General features: G+C 37.8%; 1 pseudogene across 1 annotated transcript in view; it reads left to right on the top strand.

Moving 5' to 3' along the window:
* LOC308332753 (voltage-gated potassium channel KCNC1-like) overlaps window positions 1–14,225 on the top strand; it is a 58,480-nt pseudogene extending 44,255 nt beyond the window's left edge. Inside the window, exon 6 of the transcript XR_013966251.1 lies at window positions 8,234–14,225. The product of XR_013966251.1 is annotated as a voltage-gated potassium channel KCNC1-like (transcript). The remainder of the gene's footprint in view (window positions 1–8,233) is intronic.
* The last annotated feature ends 457 nt before the right edge of the window (window positions 14,226–14,682 follow it).

The following is a 14,682-nucleotide window of genomic DNA, read 5'->3' as shown; positions in this document are numbered from 1 at the left end:
GTCACTAACGGTAAATATTATCTTAAATCACTGATAAGAGAGTTTCAAATAATCAGATTCCTTATTTATATACTCTTAGCCACTTAAACATTATTAGGCTACTTAGTTGACCGGATAGGCTCCATCCTGTCTTCCAACTAAATATCTTTTCCAAAAATAGCCGATCCATCAACATGATCGGCTATTGAATAATGAATATGGTTGGGTTGAGTGCGACCTGAGCATCTTTCAGTCTTGTGAAGTGATTTATATTGTTGCTGCCGGGAAGAAACCTTGTATCTCCATATTTAAAATGTTGATGTTCTTTTTGTGTCACACAAAAAAGTGGTGAAAATCACAGATCCAGCGAGATCACAACTTGTGAGGTTGTAGATCGATTAAAACCGGAAAAGCTTCTATGTCATTTTAGATTTTAGTGTTGGCTATTCAAAAATGTACAAGTTCACAGCTGCAGGCTTGTACATCTGCTACTTTTGAACATTTGTGCGAACTAGTGATTTGGAAGGCATTTGTAGAATCGGCCTCATGTTTTAATGGGTTAAACAAATAACAATATTTTTTTTTATGTCCATTAGTTTTGGACATACAAGGTTTTCAGCTGACAGCAACAATATACTGTATAAGGGATAATGTACAGTGAGGTGGTCGTTATTGAAACGGAACTGATGCAAAGCAGAGGTCCTGCTTCACCCTGGAGGGATTCATTTTCCAATAACGACTTCCTCACTGTACGTTATGCCAATTATTACATGGCTACTTATGAACAAAATCAATAATTTCACATGGAATATTGATTTAAAATGATTATATATTAGCTTACAAGCTTTTCTCAGATAGCAGCGGCCTGTTATTGAGAACGGATGGTCTGCTATCAGGAAATAACAGACCGCACAAGTGCCTTGATTGACCGATCAGAATATAGTATTCCACAAGGCAGCAAAAATTATCAAAGGGATAAACATATACAGGTATAGGAATATTCAGGTTTTCTCTGAATGGGAAACTATTGTAGCTGAAATTTAGCACTGGAACAGCAGCTCAGCTTGTCCACGCAGTGTTGTAGAAATGTTTGTGTAGCATGCTGCTTCTACGCAAAACCAGAGAAATTGTATTCATCAATATTTCAGAGTTGCCTACAGGACTAATGTGCCTGAGCCAGTCAGAATAAAAAGTGAGGACCTTTATTTATGGTGACGTGTTATGTACAGTGGTACAGTTGCACCACCACTGTGCACCACAACGTTTCCATAGGGAACTTTCTAGTTTTCCATTTCAGCAAGAAGGCGCAAAGGTCATTGTATTGTACTGATTGGTGTAGTTTTGTTGTCGTCTGTCTGTGACTGTGTTCCTTAAGATGGTTGGAGTTTGGCCATAAATACACTCTATGACCCGGTGATTCGGTATACAGTACCACAAGCAATTTCTGTTATTGATCTGCTAACACATTGTTAACCACTTGAACCACAGCATCTCTATTCTGTGGTGAACATTCGCCAAAAATAGCAGATCACAGTGAGCTTGTAGATCGACTATTTTGGGGGGAGAGATTTGGTGTAAATGGAAAAAAGCGGTCCAAGTACAGTTGCAACTCTGGTCGTTTCTCTAAGACTAGGGTTTAAGTGGTTAACACACACCGTGCTGCTCCACCCATTCTTGCTTGGTTCGCCATTGTTAGGGCAGCAAATTCTACCTACCAATGGTGTTTCCTACTACACTTGACTCAACAGCACTTCACCACGGCACTACAACCTCTGGCCACTGATACAGGGGGAGTTCCAAGTTTGCATGCTTTGTCCCGTGTTACACCCGTAAATATACAGAGGGAAATGACACATACGTATAACCGGTAAGTGTATTGCCGTATGTCCTCGTATGCATAATTAATTTAGCTTCAGAATCACTTTTCAGTGAAGCACTCTGTTTGACTGTGTGTCGTTTCCCACGGTATATAAAACAGTGAACTGATCTCCATTTCAGGATATGATTACCGGCAACAGGAAGTGATTTGGCAGGGAGGTTGTTTTTGTGTTGGCCATATGAAGTTGTCAAGAACCGCAATAGCTTAACCAAAAACATGTCCAGTAATGACCAGTATGTCATCACTGCCTATCGGATGTGTTTTATCTCCATATTTCAACTTAAAAATACATGAAATCAACTTCATATCAAATTGAACACAATTTAAAAATCAAAACAATACATGAAATCAACTTCAAATCAAAACAAATTGAACACAATTTTAAATAAATAAAAATAAACTAACTTTTGTAAATGGTATGTAATTAGGCTAATCACCGGTCAAACTTCATTTGGTCAACGATTGTCATTCAGATCTAAACATGGTGTATTTGCTCTGTGTTGTCTAATACTGTATGCTTCTGGCCAAATAGTTGTCTAAAACACCTGCACATACTGTAGTATTTGTATCAGTTCATATTGTAAAATGTTGGGTGTTTTATTCAACTGGCCATCTGGGTGTTTAAATCCTTAATATCTTGAAAACCGTTTGCTTTTCTGTTTTGAGAAGAAGAACAGAAATGAATGACATAAATCATAACTCGCATTTTCTTGTTTTGTCCTGTCCTGTCTTGTCTCTATGTCTGTCCTTGTCTGTCCTTTAAATGTCTTTAATGTTATTATTTTACAACATTCAAAATGTTTTACACTCAAATTGTTCTATTCTCTGATGACATACTCTCTTAATTTGAACACCATCTAATATCTGATAACATGCTCATGTTCATGTTTCAATACTATCCATACAACCATTTAACACACAATCAACATCAATCCACCCCCTCTGGCTATATTGTCATTAAACGTAAAAACGTATGATTTTCTTTTCATTCATAATTCATTTTGGACATGACATACAATAATATTTCTAACTGTACACAAAAAACCCCACCCCCTTAATCCCACGGCTCAATCCATTGTTTAACTCTTACTCCCTGAAGCGACTGGCTATGAGAAATCTCGCAGTTTGAATAACATATCGGGCATGGCTGGGTCGTCCCTGCGCCTCACTCCCATCACTAGCGCGCCCTTTGAAACCTATGAGACTCCAGGACAATTGCGCAGATGCCGATCCCCCATCCCCTCCATTTTGTAGCTGAACGGAGGTTCACTAATAGGATGTTGAAAGATCCAGTGGATTAGCTATGGACAGAAAGCACTCATACCTCCATTAGAGTTGGACACGAAGACACGATGCGCGACAGCAATAGCAATAACTCAACATGATCTTGAATGTAGAGAGAATGACCTCTTGTCTTGTGAATACAGTGGTTTATGATGCATGCACCAGGTTAGCTGATGGGGTCACATAAAAAGTTTAGCTTGAAAAAGAAATATACATTTACTTTGAATTCCTAAGAGAAATATATATAAATAAGATACATATTTGAAATGGGTAGGAAAAATAAATAGGACATCGTTAAAGCTAAGTAATGAGAACATTATGAAAACATGTGCACAGTTAGGTTTTAAAACTTAGCATTAAGTGTGTAGATTGACATCTGTTTTTGTGCTTTCTGGAACAAATCACACTGAATTCACACTGAATGCTGTCCAGATATATGATAATGACATGGATTCATTTAGCCAAAGAACAAAATATATTGTATATATAATAACCAGGCCATGTGTCCCTGGAATTGAGCTCGACATTAACAACTACTGTACCTTCAACTCTTATTTGTTTTTACCACTTTCAATGTAATACCATGCAACATGATTTTGTTGATCGGTAGTAGCAATGTCAGCGTCAAAACAATACAGAAAGATAATGGTTGGTACAAAACAAACTGCCCTCTATCATGCTCCATGCTTTTAGGGACAACTCAAACTGCTGTAATTTGCACCATTCTAGAGATTATTAATTTATTCTACGTCATGCGTTGGTGGCAAAAAAAGAGCAGATCTACAAGCTCACTGCAAGCTTGTAGATCAGGTGTTTTCAGCACGCGCCACAGGCATACAAAGTATAAATTGGGCTTAAAAGGATTTGTCTTTGTCGATACTGTATATTGTATTAGTTATCAGTACAAGCACTTTACTAACAGTCGTTTCTTTACTAGCTTTAAAACAATGAGCTTGCCTGTGTGGATTCTACATAAGACATGATCCATAGTACAAAACATAAACATTACCTATTTTCAAACAAACTGCAGGTAATTTTAACCCAGCTGACCATTCATCAAAAACCTTTTCTAACAATGGATGTTTAGTTTTTCTAAATATCTGTTCTGCTACTTTTGTCACCTTTTGTATGATTTAAGAAAAAGAAAACACCATTTCATAGCTTTTTACCCCTGCTCTATCATTTTGATATACGGTAGACTAAAACAAAGTTAGCTGAATAAGATTACAATTGTCATAAAAAATAGATCATTATGTCATGAAAGCAAAAAAGTTAAATACATGTATTACACATACTCATATATGCAATATACATGCAATATTACATTAATGCTGGAAACATGTTGTGCACATACATATGTAAATATGCAAATCTATTTTTAATCTTGAATGTGCACAGATTTAATAGGCAATCCACCTATTATCTTTAATTTAGATGTTCACAGTCTAAATGTCTTGACAGTATTACAATGACATGAGCCATTTGTCTTGTTCTGATTCAAGTCGGTCTTGTCTTACTGGTCTTACATTTTTTTTTTAATGTTGTACTGTAGCTGCCATTTTTTAATTTTATAACAGTAATATTTTAGTTTTGTAATCGTTTTTATATTTGCATGTGTATTGGTAATGTGTATTTCATTGTGAGGAATGAATTTTTCTGTACCAATGTCTATTTAAACAAACATTTGTCAACAAAGGTCTGTTCTATTTCTCTGTTACTAAGTTCTCTACAGTATGTGTAGATCGACTTAACTGTCCCCCAACCATGAGCAAAACAGTTGTAAGTGCTTTAGAACGAACTAACAATTCTAAAAGTATATATAGTACTTTCATACTTTGTAAAAGAGAAACCTAATCTGTTGGGTTAATCCATTCCAGTATCCTTAATCTAGCAGTTCATTATACAATCAGAAAAGTGTTTTGTCACAAAACCTTTGTGCTTCCAGAGGACCTGAATTTAGGTATGCAGTATCAAGATTTAGGATATAAGCCAGGACCTGACTTGAATATTAATGTGACAAATAACATGTACGACAATGAATTTACATGTTTATAAAGGTTCAAGTTATGGTTATCTCAGTAAGAGTAGATCATATCTTATGCTAACACTAGATGACATAATGCTTGCTCATAGTGAAATATTGAGTCATTAATTTCTGTCAGATATTTATAAAGCCCCAATGCAATATTTACTAGTATCATATTTTGTGCTTTTTGAAGATGTTGCACAACATAGCAGGATTCTAGATTGTACACAATTTTGGAGTTGCTTCATAAAGCTGATGGAAATTGTTGTCTCAGCATAGAGTTAACAACATTCTTGGTAGCATCAGTTCTCTCAGTGTTCAAACCCTCCTTCGACTTTTTGAATGCACATGGATGCTGTTTGATCTTAAGTGCAATGTGAATGAATGCTACTGGTATGCCAGTATACTTGGACTATACTATGTTATTTTCTTGTTGTTGAAATCAAGGAAAATGTCAAATGATATGATTGATAATGATCAGTTGCATCGCATTCACAACATGAAAATACTGTATGTCTTCATGTTAGCAATTTAATGTATCAAAAGCGGCGAGAAGAATTTTGTTTCTGTAGATATTTCACATTGTTGTGCCCAATGAAATTCACCTAGGACACTTTGAAATATACATTGTTTAAAGAAACAAAAATAATCTGATGTTGAAAGTGCCTCTATGAGGCTGCAAAGTCAATTGAAGGGTAATTTTTACTTGGTTGCGCGCCGGTGTCCTACACTGAAAATAGTCGATTTACAAGCTCTCAATCTGCCACACTGCATGCTATTAGGCATGTGGTGCCTGCCATGTCGACACCGGCGCACAGCCAAGTACAAGTCAGTGTTAAGGAACTCATGCAAAGTAGCTAGATTTACCTAGCTCCACATTCAAAGTGATGCTTGATAAGTCAATAGTTAAAACTGAACATGTACATATCTGTATCTACATGTGAATATATTAAACTCATATGAAATACATTTTTGATGTATACTTTGTCAGTGGGGGCTTGGGATTCATGTCGATTCTAAAATGATCCACTGTTTTCTTTGTCCTTTTAAAAGGCAGATGCTGGATGTTGACTATTTCATAAAAACTGCAACATGAGCTATTCCAAAAAGTATTTATTGTTTTCAGATACTGTAACTTTTTTTTATTTAATTTTTGATCAAATTGACTGATGATTATGACATACCTTTATTGATCTTGTAATAACTTACAGATATAGAAATTATTGTTTTCTTTCAGGTTATGGTTCTGACTTGTTTATTTGGGTAACAATTTACACTATGGAGTCAAATACAGTATGTATGAATACATAAATACAAGCTGTTATTCTGTGTTTTGGTTACATGTGCTATGAGTTTGTTTTGGTTTCATTCACTCTGGTTTGAACATGCAGTCATACATTAGAATTACCGGTATACAAAGTGCAGTGATAAATAAACTTAACCAAATGCACATGGGAGTACAAATGTGTACTGAAGTCAGTCTTTTATCATCTCTGTGAAACATAAGTTTCACAGAGATATAATAATTTCTCTTGTTTTTTTTCTTGAATTTTGTAGAGCATGTTTCTCTGCATTACAGAAGCCTTTCTCTTTACATATCTTTTACATTGGACAATGACAAATTAAGTGGGACCTGAATGGAAGCACAGTTGAGAAGAGATGAAATAATAGAAATGAAAAGCATACTGTTTTCTCTCTCTTTTCTTTTTAGGGTTGTTGTGTGCTCCACATTCACTGGACTGCATTAGAAGTGTTTAACCTAACCCATAGCCATTGCGTACCCAGCACATGCTGAGAGAATTATTGGCCGTACCTGTATGCAATTGAAACTTTGGCCAACTGTACGTGACAAGTATTTGCCTGAATGGACACTCTGCTTGCACTTACTGTACATGCAGTGCAATACTAATTATTAGGGATGCCACTGTGCACTCACTTAAGATGGTGTCATTGTATGGCAGTTTTCTACTATGCTTTGTGCAGTACAGTAATTCTTCTTTGGGGTGTGTGAAGCGTTCATGGGTAGATGGGTTGTGTACAGTGTACTGCATGAGTGTCTATCATTAAACAAATGCAGATATTTGCACGCACTCACGCACGCACACAGCCACACACACACACACACACACGCACGCACGTATGTACGCATGCACACACACACACACACACACACACACGCACGCACGCACGCACGCACACACACACACACACACACACACACACACACACTGTAATGACTAACTATTCAACACTTGGTTTTCTATGAATTATTTTCATGGATCAAAAGTTCCTGTTTAGTACAAGCTTTTCCATAGTTCAAATAACATTACTTACAGTATGTATTCATTTAGATTGGTTGGAGAGTGGAGAACATGGTGTTGGGTGGTTGGTTGGTGAATGAAACAATGTTTCATTCAGCTTTATGTCACAGATGAAGCCTAATTTATTCTTTGTCACGTGATGGTCTTGCACTCCGAGACCAGCCGAGAACAGCTGGCCTATAAGCTCACAGCGCGCCGCATCCACGGCACACCGTGAGCTTGTAGGTAGGCGAATTCTCAGTGTGAGGCAAGGTATGAATCAGGCTTGACACAGCTGTGATTGATTTGACCTGTGTGTGAGATTCTTGATGTGCCTACCATGGATCATTATGTTGCGGGTAGCCTTTTACTGTAGTTGTAGTAGAAATGTCAATGCAATTCAAAATTATGCATTTCATTCTCACATGCACAGTTAAGCAGCAGTGCACAGGTAATGCTAATCCCCAATTATTTCCCTATTGTCCATTTTGTATTGGTAACATTGAAACAGAAAAAAAAACATATTGAAATAATTTGATGGACATTCATGTAACTGGCTAGATTCAAAAATGTTTAATTAATTGAAATTGAAATAACTGTCAATCGATGTGAAAGATTGGTTTATATTAGTTGAACACTGCTATAAATCAACCTAAACATGAATGCTAACTGCTAATCAGTGATTGTCAATAATATTATTTAGGTTGACATTTGTCTAATTCCTATGAATTGAATATTAATGGATTTCTGTTCTTGTCTTCACAGTGTTAAGTTTCTAGCATTCGCCCCTTTTCTCTAAAGAAGAGTCAGTTACCGGTAATCACAAATTAGCGGCGTGGAGCCACATAAGTGACATGTGACACGGATCTACAGTTTAAAGGAGATCTATGGCGTGACAAGAGAGACACCAGAAGCTAATCACGAAGGAAAGAAACCCCAACAAAACAAAAGGAAAAAAATAAAAACATTCCAGATGACATCGTTATCTTGTACGATGATCAACCACCATCTGTCGTGCTGATCAGCTGAGCAAAGATTCCGAACAACCACATGGCTCCACACAGGACTGGATGAACAATGTAGCATCTCTGCTAACATACTGTAGCATTTGTTGGCTGGGAAATAACTTTACTTTTCCATCAACAGTTTGAAGAAAGGAATTTATGCATTGAAAGGATGTTTTTTAGATGTCATCTCTCCTCTTGGATTCCTTAACATATACAGTAATAGGCTACATGAGAGACAATGGATTAGTCTTTCTCATCAAAACCTGTAACATTCCAAAAGTTGCGTCAGATTCTGTGAAAGAACAATATACAGTAGTCATTGACTTAACATGCACATGGCGGATCATTATAATAGCCATCCTCCAATTTTGTAACTTGTAGAGCAGTTACAGTTCATTAAACCTAAGTCTTCCATTTACTTCCATGAGGTTAAGAATTCTGCCATCTTTACTTCCACACTTAATCAAAATCATCAAAAGCACTTGTGACCATCAACAAAAAGCACATGTACAGTAGCATCAGCTCAGACCAAGATCAGATTCATGATCAGATACAGGAGCATTCACTATGAAGCAAAACGGTGGGCAAAGCCTTGTTCATTATGTCTCTCATGTACCAATGTGTACTTTCCCCTAAAATCGATGTGAGACACCAAAAATGTCCAGTGGCATGCACTTGCTGACTGAGCTTTGTGTGATGTAATATAGATTAGGAGAAATATTCCATTTTAAGGTTTGAACACACTTCTTGATACTGCCATTGCTTCTGTTTGGTACGATTCCGAAGTAGAAATGTAATTCCTCTCACAGAAGTGAATAGTAAGTCCTTAAACTGCCTCTTAACCCGTTTCCTTATGCACATGAAAAAAGAAAGAAAAGCTACGTCATGTGTGAGAGTGACTGACATTCTGCACACATCAATCATAAACGGCACACCGCCTGCCAGAGCGAGACAAAGCTCAAAGCCCAGAGACCACTATCCCTCTTTGCCTAATAAAGAGGGCCATGGGTCTGCTTAAATTACAGTGCACAGGATGCCTCTACCACAAGGATATTCTTGAAGTGTCCAATTAGCCTGCTACCCTCTGTTGCGATTTTGAAAGGGACCAATCGGGCAAGAAATCCCCAAGACACAAAAGGCCTACACTGCCAATCAGGCACCCTCCGGTATATACTGCCCCATTCCTCTCTTGTCCGCTCGTGCTGCCAACGACTGCTTCAAGGGCACGTCTAGCCTACGTCAAGATGAGGATGGCCCCCAGAGGAGACCATGAGCTACACAGGCAACCCAGAAGAAATGGACCTACAGGAAAAGTGTGTGGTCGTGGGAGTAGGAAGTGTACAAAGAGAACAAATCTATATTTTGATAAACAAATCAACTATGAATGGCTTCAGAGGAAGTTCATTGGAAGAAAGAAGCCGGATTGTGAGGGAAGGAAAAAAAAATCTGATGCAGAGTGTGAATTTGGGAACCCGGAAGGGACTCAAAGTCATGGGGGAAAAGAGGTTTTGTGACGGGTGTGAGAGTCATCATCCCCTCGAGCACTGGAAAGCGTGTTTGTTATTTAGAAACCCCAACAAGCAATGACAGACTCATGTCTGCAAAGAAAGACATGCGGGTCTACTAAAGATGGACGCTGTGATAAACAAATGAAGAAGAAAAAAAAAAAAGAAGAATGCATTTTTTGTAACTTTGTTTACCAGCATGACTACTCTGCATGACTGTCTTTTCTGCAAGCCCTTAGTTGAAGACAAGGGTGCTAGAGATACAAAAAATATATATAAAATGAATTTAAAAAATGTTATATGCAATTAATGTTTAAAAAAAGATTATAATGACAGAGAAGAGCTATATTTTGTTTTGAAAAGTTGAAAAAAAAATGTGAATATTGAAATGTTTGCAAAGTACACCCTGAACTCTGTTTAGTTTGATGAAATCTCTCTGCTACTACTGCCCCGCAATCCTGCCCTCATTCCAACATTTTGGACCCTTGCCATTGCCATTGGTTTTCACCTATTGTGTTGCGTTATACTTATACGAGCAGCGTATTTTCACCACTACCATGTGTTCAATCAGAAGACCTAGCCAACCGCATACCATTAGGACTGGAGATGTTCCCCTCTGTTCTCACCTGCAAACTACATGTTCTCCTCCCTTGATTCATTTGCACAACTGTCGTAGCAGCAGCACTTGTACAACATCAGCTCTCTGTACAGCGGCTTTACTGGTCGACAATTATCAGTGGTGGACAAAGTACTTGAGTCAAAGTATAGATACTCCTGATCAAATATGACTCAACTACACCTTAAAGTTGCTCTGTCAACGTTGTACTCGAGTTAAAGTGGTGCAGTACTTTCTTTTAAATCTGCTTCAGTATTCAAAAGCACATGCTTTAATTTAAGATCTGATTTAGCAGTAGTGATTAATTAATAATTTCATTTCAAAATGTTGTTTTTGAAGTGTAAAAGTATCCAAAAATGCAAACACTCAACTAAAGTACAGATCCTCAGAAACTGTACTTAAGTACAGTACTCAAGTAGATTTACTCTCCACCACTGTTGGTCGATAATTATAAAAAGCTTGCTTTTTTCCTTTGGCAATAATATACATGAACTGTCATATGATTGTAGCAGGGCAAACGGAGCTCCGCGTGGCTATCTCCTATGCCTAATGTCTAGAGATTCGTAAAGTCTTTGGATGTCCCGTGGCAGGGTTGTTTTGCTGAGATAGGCAGTCTTCTTCCACTGCTCCTCGGGAGGGACGTGGTGGGAGTCAAAGTTGAAGTTATCCAATCACAATCCACTGATTGTTCAAGAGAGATACTGTAATGGTCAATAGTCAAGAGAGATTTCAGGTTTGCATGATGGAACCAACTGCCATTCCCAAAGTTTGTGTGTCTTATAAAGGACTCAGGTGTGTTGACGGTGTGTGTGGATGTAGGTGGTTTGCTAATTTATTTTTCTTCCATAATAGAAATTCTACTATATAGATAAAGATAATGTGAACACCTCACAGTGATGTGTATAAAAAACGCATGCATTATGATTTGATTGTCACTCTTGAGGGGTGTGGAGGTCGGGCAGTCTTGACATAACGTACCCCTTAAACTCCCTTTTGTTGTTACTCATGACTCCAGTCCCGATATAACTAAACACTGTGCCGTGTTGTAGAGCAGCAAACGTCTTCCTTCGAGAGACAACTGAACACTACGCACACTCTTAACAGTGTCAGCATGGGTGTGTAGAGGTAGCTCGTATTTGTTGTTTTTTGGTGGTCAGGTCTTGCATCCGCCATTAACCTCATGGTGTTGCCGTCGTCCCATTGGCTCGTTGGCAGCTCGCCGCAGCACTCAACAAAGTCATGCGGGGTATCCCCCATATATAAAGACCCAGAGCTTCCAAACTGATGTCATTGAAGTACTTTATAAATAGAAAGAGGAAGAAATTGGTTGACAGATGCCAGTGGCCACCCGAGTGGAAATGAAAGGGTAGCGTAGAAATACATGTATCAAGACTTCCCACTGTTGAGCAGGTCGGGTCGTACATGGTGGCTCTCCGAGTATCTCGTCCGTGGTTGGTAATCCATGAGAGTGTTTGAACACCCTGGCTGGTCCAGGGCTAATCTAAAGCCTAATCTTTACTTTGTCGCAAAGACTCGCACGACCTTAACGTTTTTCAATTGGAAACCTGATGTTTTCATCAAGTGACACGGTCGCACAGCAACGTATGTTAGCACTAAGGCAGCTGTTAAATATCCTTGGTTGCTTTAGAATTTGAGGATTACCAGTAGACAAGACTCAGGAGCGTGGTATAGACAAGAGACAATTCAAGGGTTTTGTTGGGTCTGCATTGGTTTTACAGGGTCTAGAACTTTGTGTCTACTTGCAAAAAAAATGGTCAGAAGCAGGATTTTTTTTTTGTTCCCCTTTACCTTTTAAAAAAATGTCTGTTCCTATTTTAAAAGGCAGTAAGAGACATTGGTTTTGTGGGTCACAAAGTGAGGGGTTTATGAATATTTCAGAGGCTCATAATCTGATTGTTACTTTGTTGTGCAATGTGCTGTGCACCGGAAATTGCAGATCTACAAGCTCAAAGCTTGTGAGCTTGTAGATCGGCTATTTTCGGTGCATAACAGCAACCAAGTACTATAACGGGGCTTTATAACACGGAATGGTGTGCATGCTTGCAAACTCTGCGTCACCCAGCAGTTTGAGATTTTAGCTAAAGTATTGCTGTTTGATTTAGTTTCCCCATCACTGATTCCTGAGTTGGCCATTGCTTCATTCTGTACATTGTGGTTTCTCATCCTCACGCCAGGCGGAAAAAGATGTCTTTCCTTTCCTATTGCGTAATACTGCCATTTGATTTTGTCACGTTGAACGGAATGAGATACAATGTCGGAGTACTAAGTCTGTTTTATCCTTTTAAGACTGCTTCTGAACCATTCAACCTCGTTTATGCTTTGACATTATACGTCTTTCAACCCGGTTGTATGATGGAGTATAAACGAAGGTTAATGGCAAAGGAGTCACCATTGGCTGCATAAGTATCACATAACCAAATGACCAAACAAAATATATATACTTTTATGTGGTCAGAAATTGCCACTGTTAACCTCAATATTGTTGTGTATAGTTTCCACAGTACTATGGCCTGATGCTCTAGTTGAGAAAGTGTTATGTGGTCTTTATCTGTCATGGTATACCTCCACAAGCCCTACTCCTTTACTTTTTGTGCCTGCCATTTTAAAGCCAAAACATATCATGATTTCCTTTTTGGTTTTCTTTGTTTGAACTGAGGATATGCAATCTGCACCGCTAATGCCAATGATAACTGACTCTTTGATTCATACTAGGTTGCGTGCTGTCGCGCATCGCAAATAACAGATCTACAAACCGCGGCGTGTTGTGATCTTGTATTTCGGCTATCTTTGGTGCACGACCACCACACAACTCGGCATAATTCAGACAACGTACAATCTCAGAGTTTCTGATGTTCTGTCATCAGCTCAGATGATTGAAACCACATCTCTAGTGGCTTTATGACTTGCTATAAATTGACTTAGTAACCATTAACTGCACCAAATTTGAATACGAGGCTAACTAAAAATGAATACTAACTTTTTGAATACTAACAAAACGATGGAAATTGTTTTCAAAACAGATGCCATTATCATAGTGGATAGATATTTTTTTTAAAGATTCTTACTTAACATCATATGTTAGCAAATACATTATACACATATACTGTACACCTTTCCCAATATGATTTACACATGCATCATGCATTCCAAAGATGAAAGAAAAAAATATGTTTTAGGTCCATCTTCCATGCCATCATGCTTCATAAAACAGACTTAGGTACTATTCCATTGTACTGTGGTCACAGGAGGAGAATACATTAAGGGAGAAGATGGTGGTCACTGATGTATCTGCCGGATAATGCCGGATTTTATTTTTGAAACGGAACACAAAGAACAACTAACTCATCAAGAACTGTATAAAGTATATTTCAATGGAATGTTCATGATCTATCTTTTTATATTTTCAAGAAAAGAATATAAACATATCAATAAAGTGTCATAATTGAACATATGTCGACTAATGAGACTTAAAATGTATGAATGTCAATGCGATCTAATGTGAACCAATCTCCATAACAGCTTGAATGATCATTAACCGATTAACAGTCATGAGATGCTTTTACAAAGACATGAAAATTGCTTAAAATCATTGAAATGAACTTAAAATAAATGAGAAAAAGGTTATATCAAAGAAGTGCAGTTTGTGTTAGCTTTCTGACTGATATAAATGTGTCGTCTTCTTCTGTGATGATGTTCCCGTAGAAATGAAGTGCTAATTGTCGGTACTGCCAGGAAAGGCCTCATTATATTGTCTTCAAATATAAGGTACTGTAGGTCAGTGATACTCAACCTCAGGCCCGCGGGCCACATCAGGCCCGCGGGACCATTATGACTGGCCCACCAATGAAAATCTAAAAAAAAAGAAGAAAAAAAAATCTGGAAAATGAAATAAAAATAAATAAATCTGAATGAAGTTATCTTTAATTACATTATTATAAGTAATACTATTAGAGTTGTACTATTACTCGAACGAAAATAAAAGCTTGGGGGGGGGGGGGGGGGGGATGCAATGCAAATGAAAGACATATACTGTGTATCCCTATTCCCTGACATAATTTTATAGCT

This window comes from Protomyctophum bolini (assembly GCF_963924005.1).
Source record: "Protomyctophum bolini genome assembly, chromosome: 18".
NCBI lineage: Eukaryota > Metazoa > Chordata > Actinopteri > Myctophiformes > Myctophidae > Protomyctophum > Protomyctophum bolini.
The sequence above is the reverse complement of the archived record's forward strand: the minus strand, read 5'-3'. Positions and strand labels throughout refer to the sequence as shown.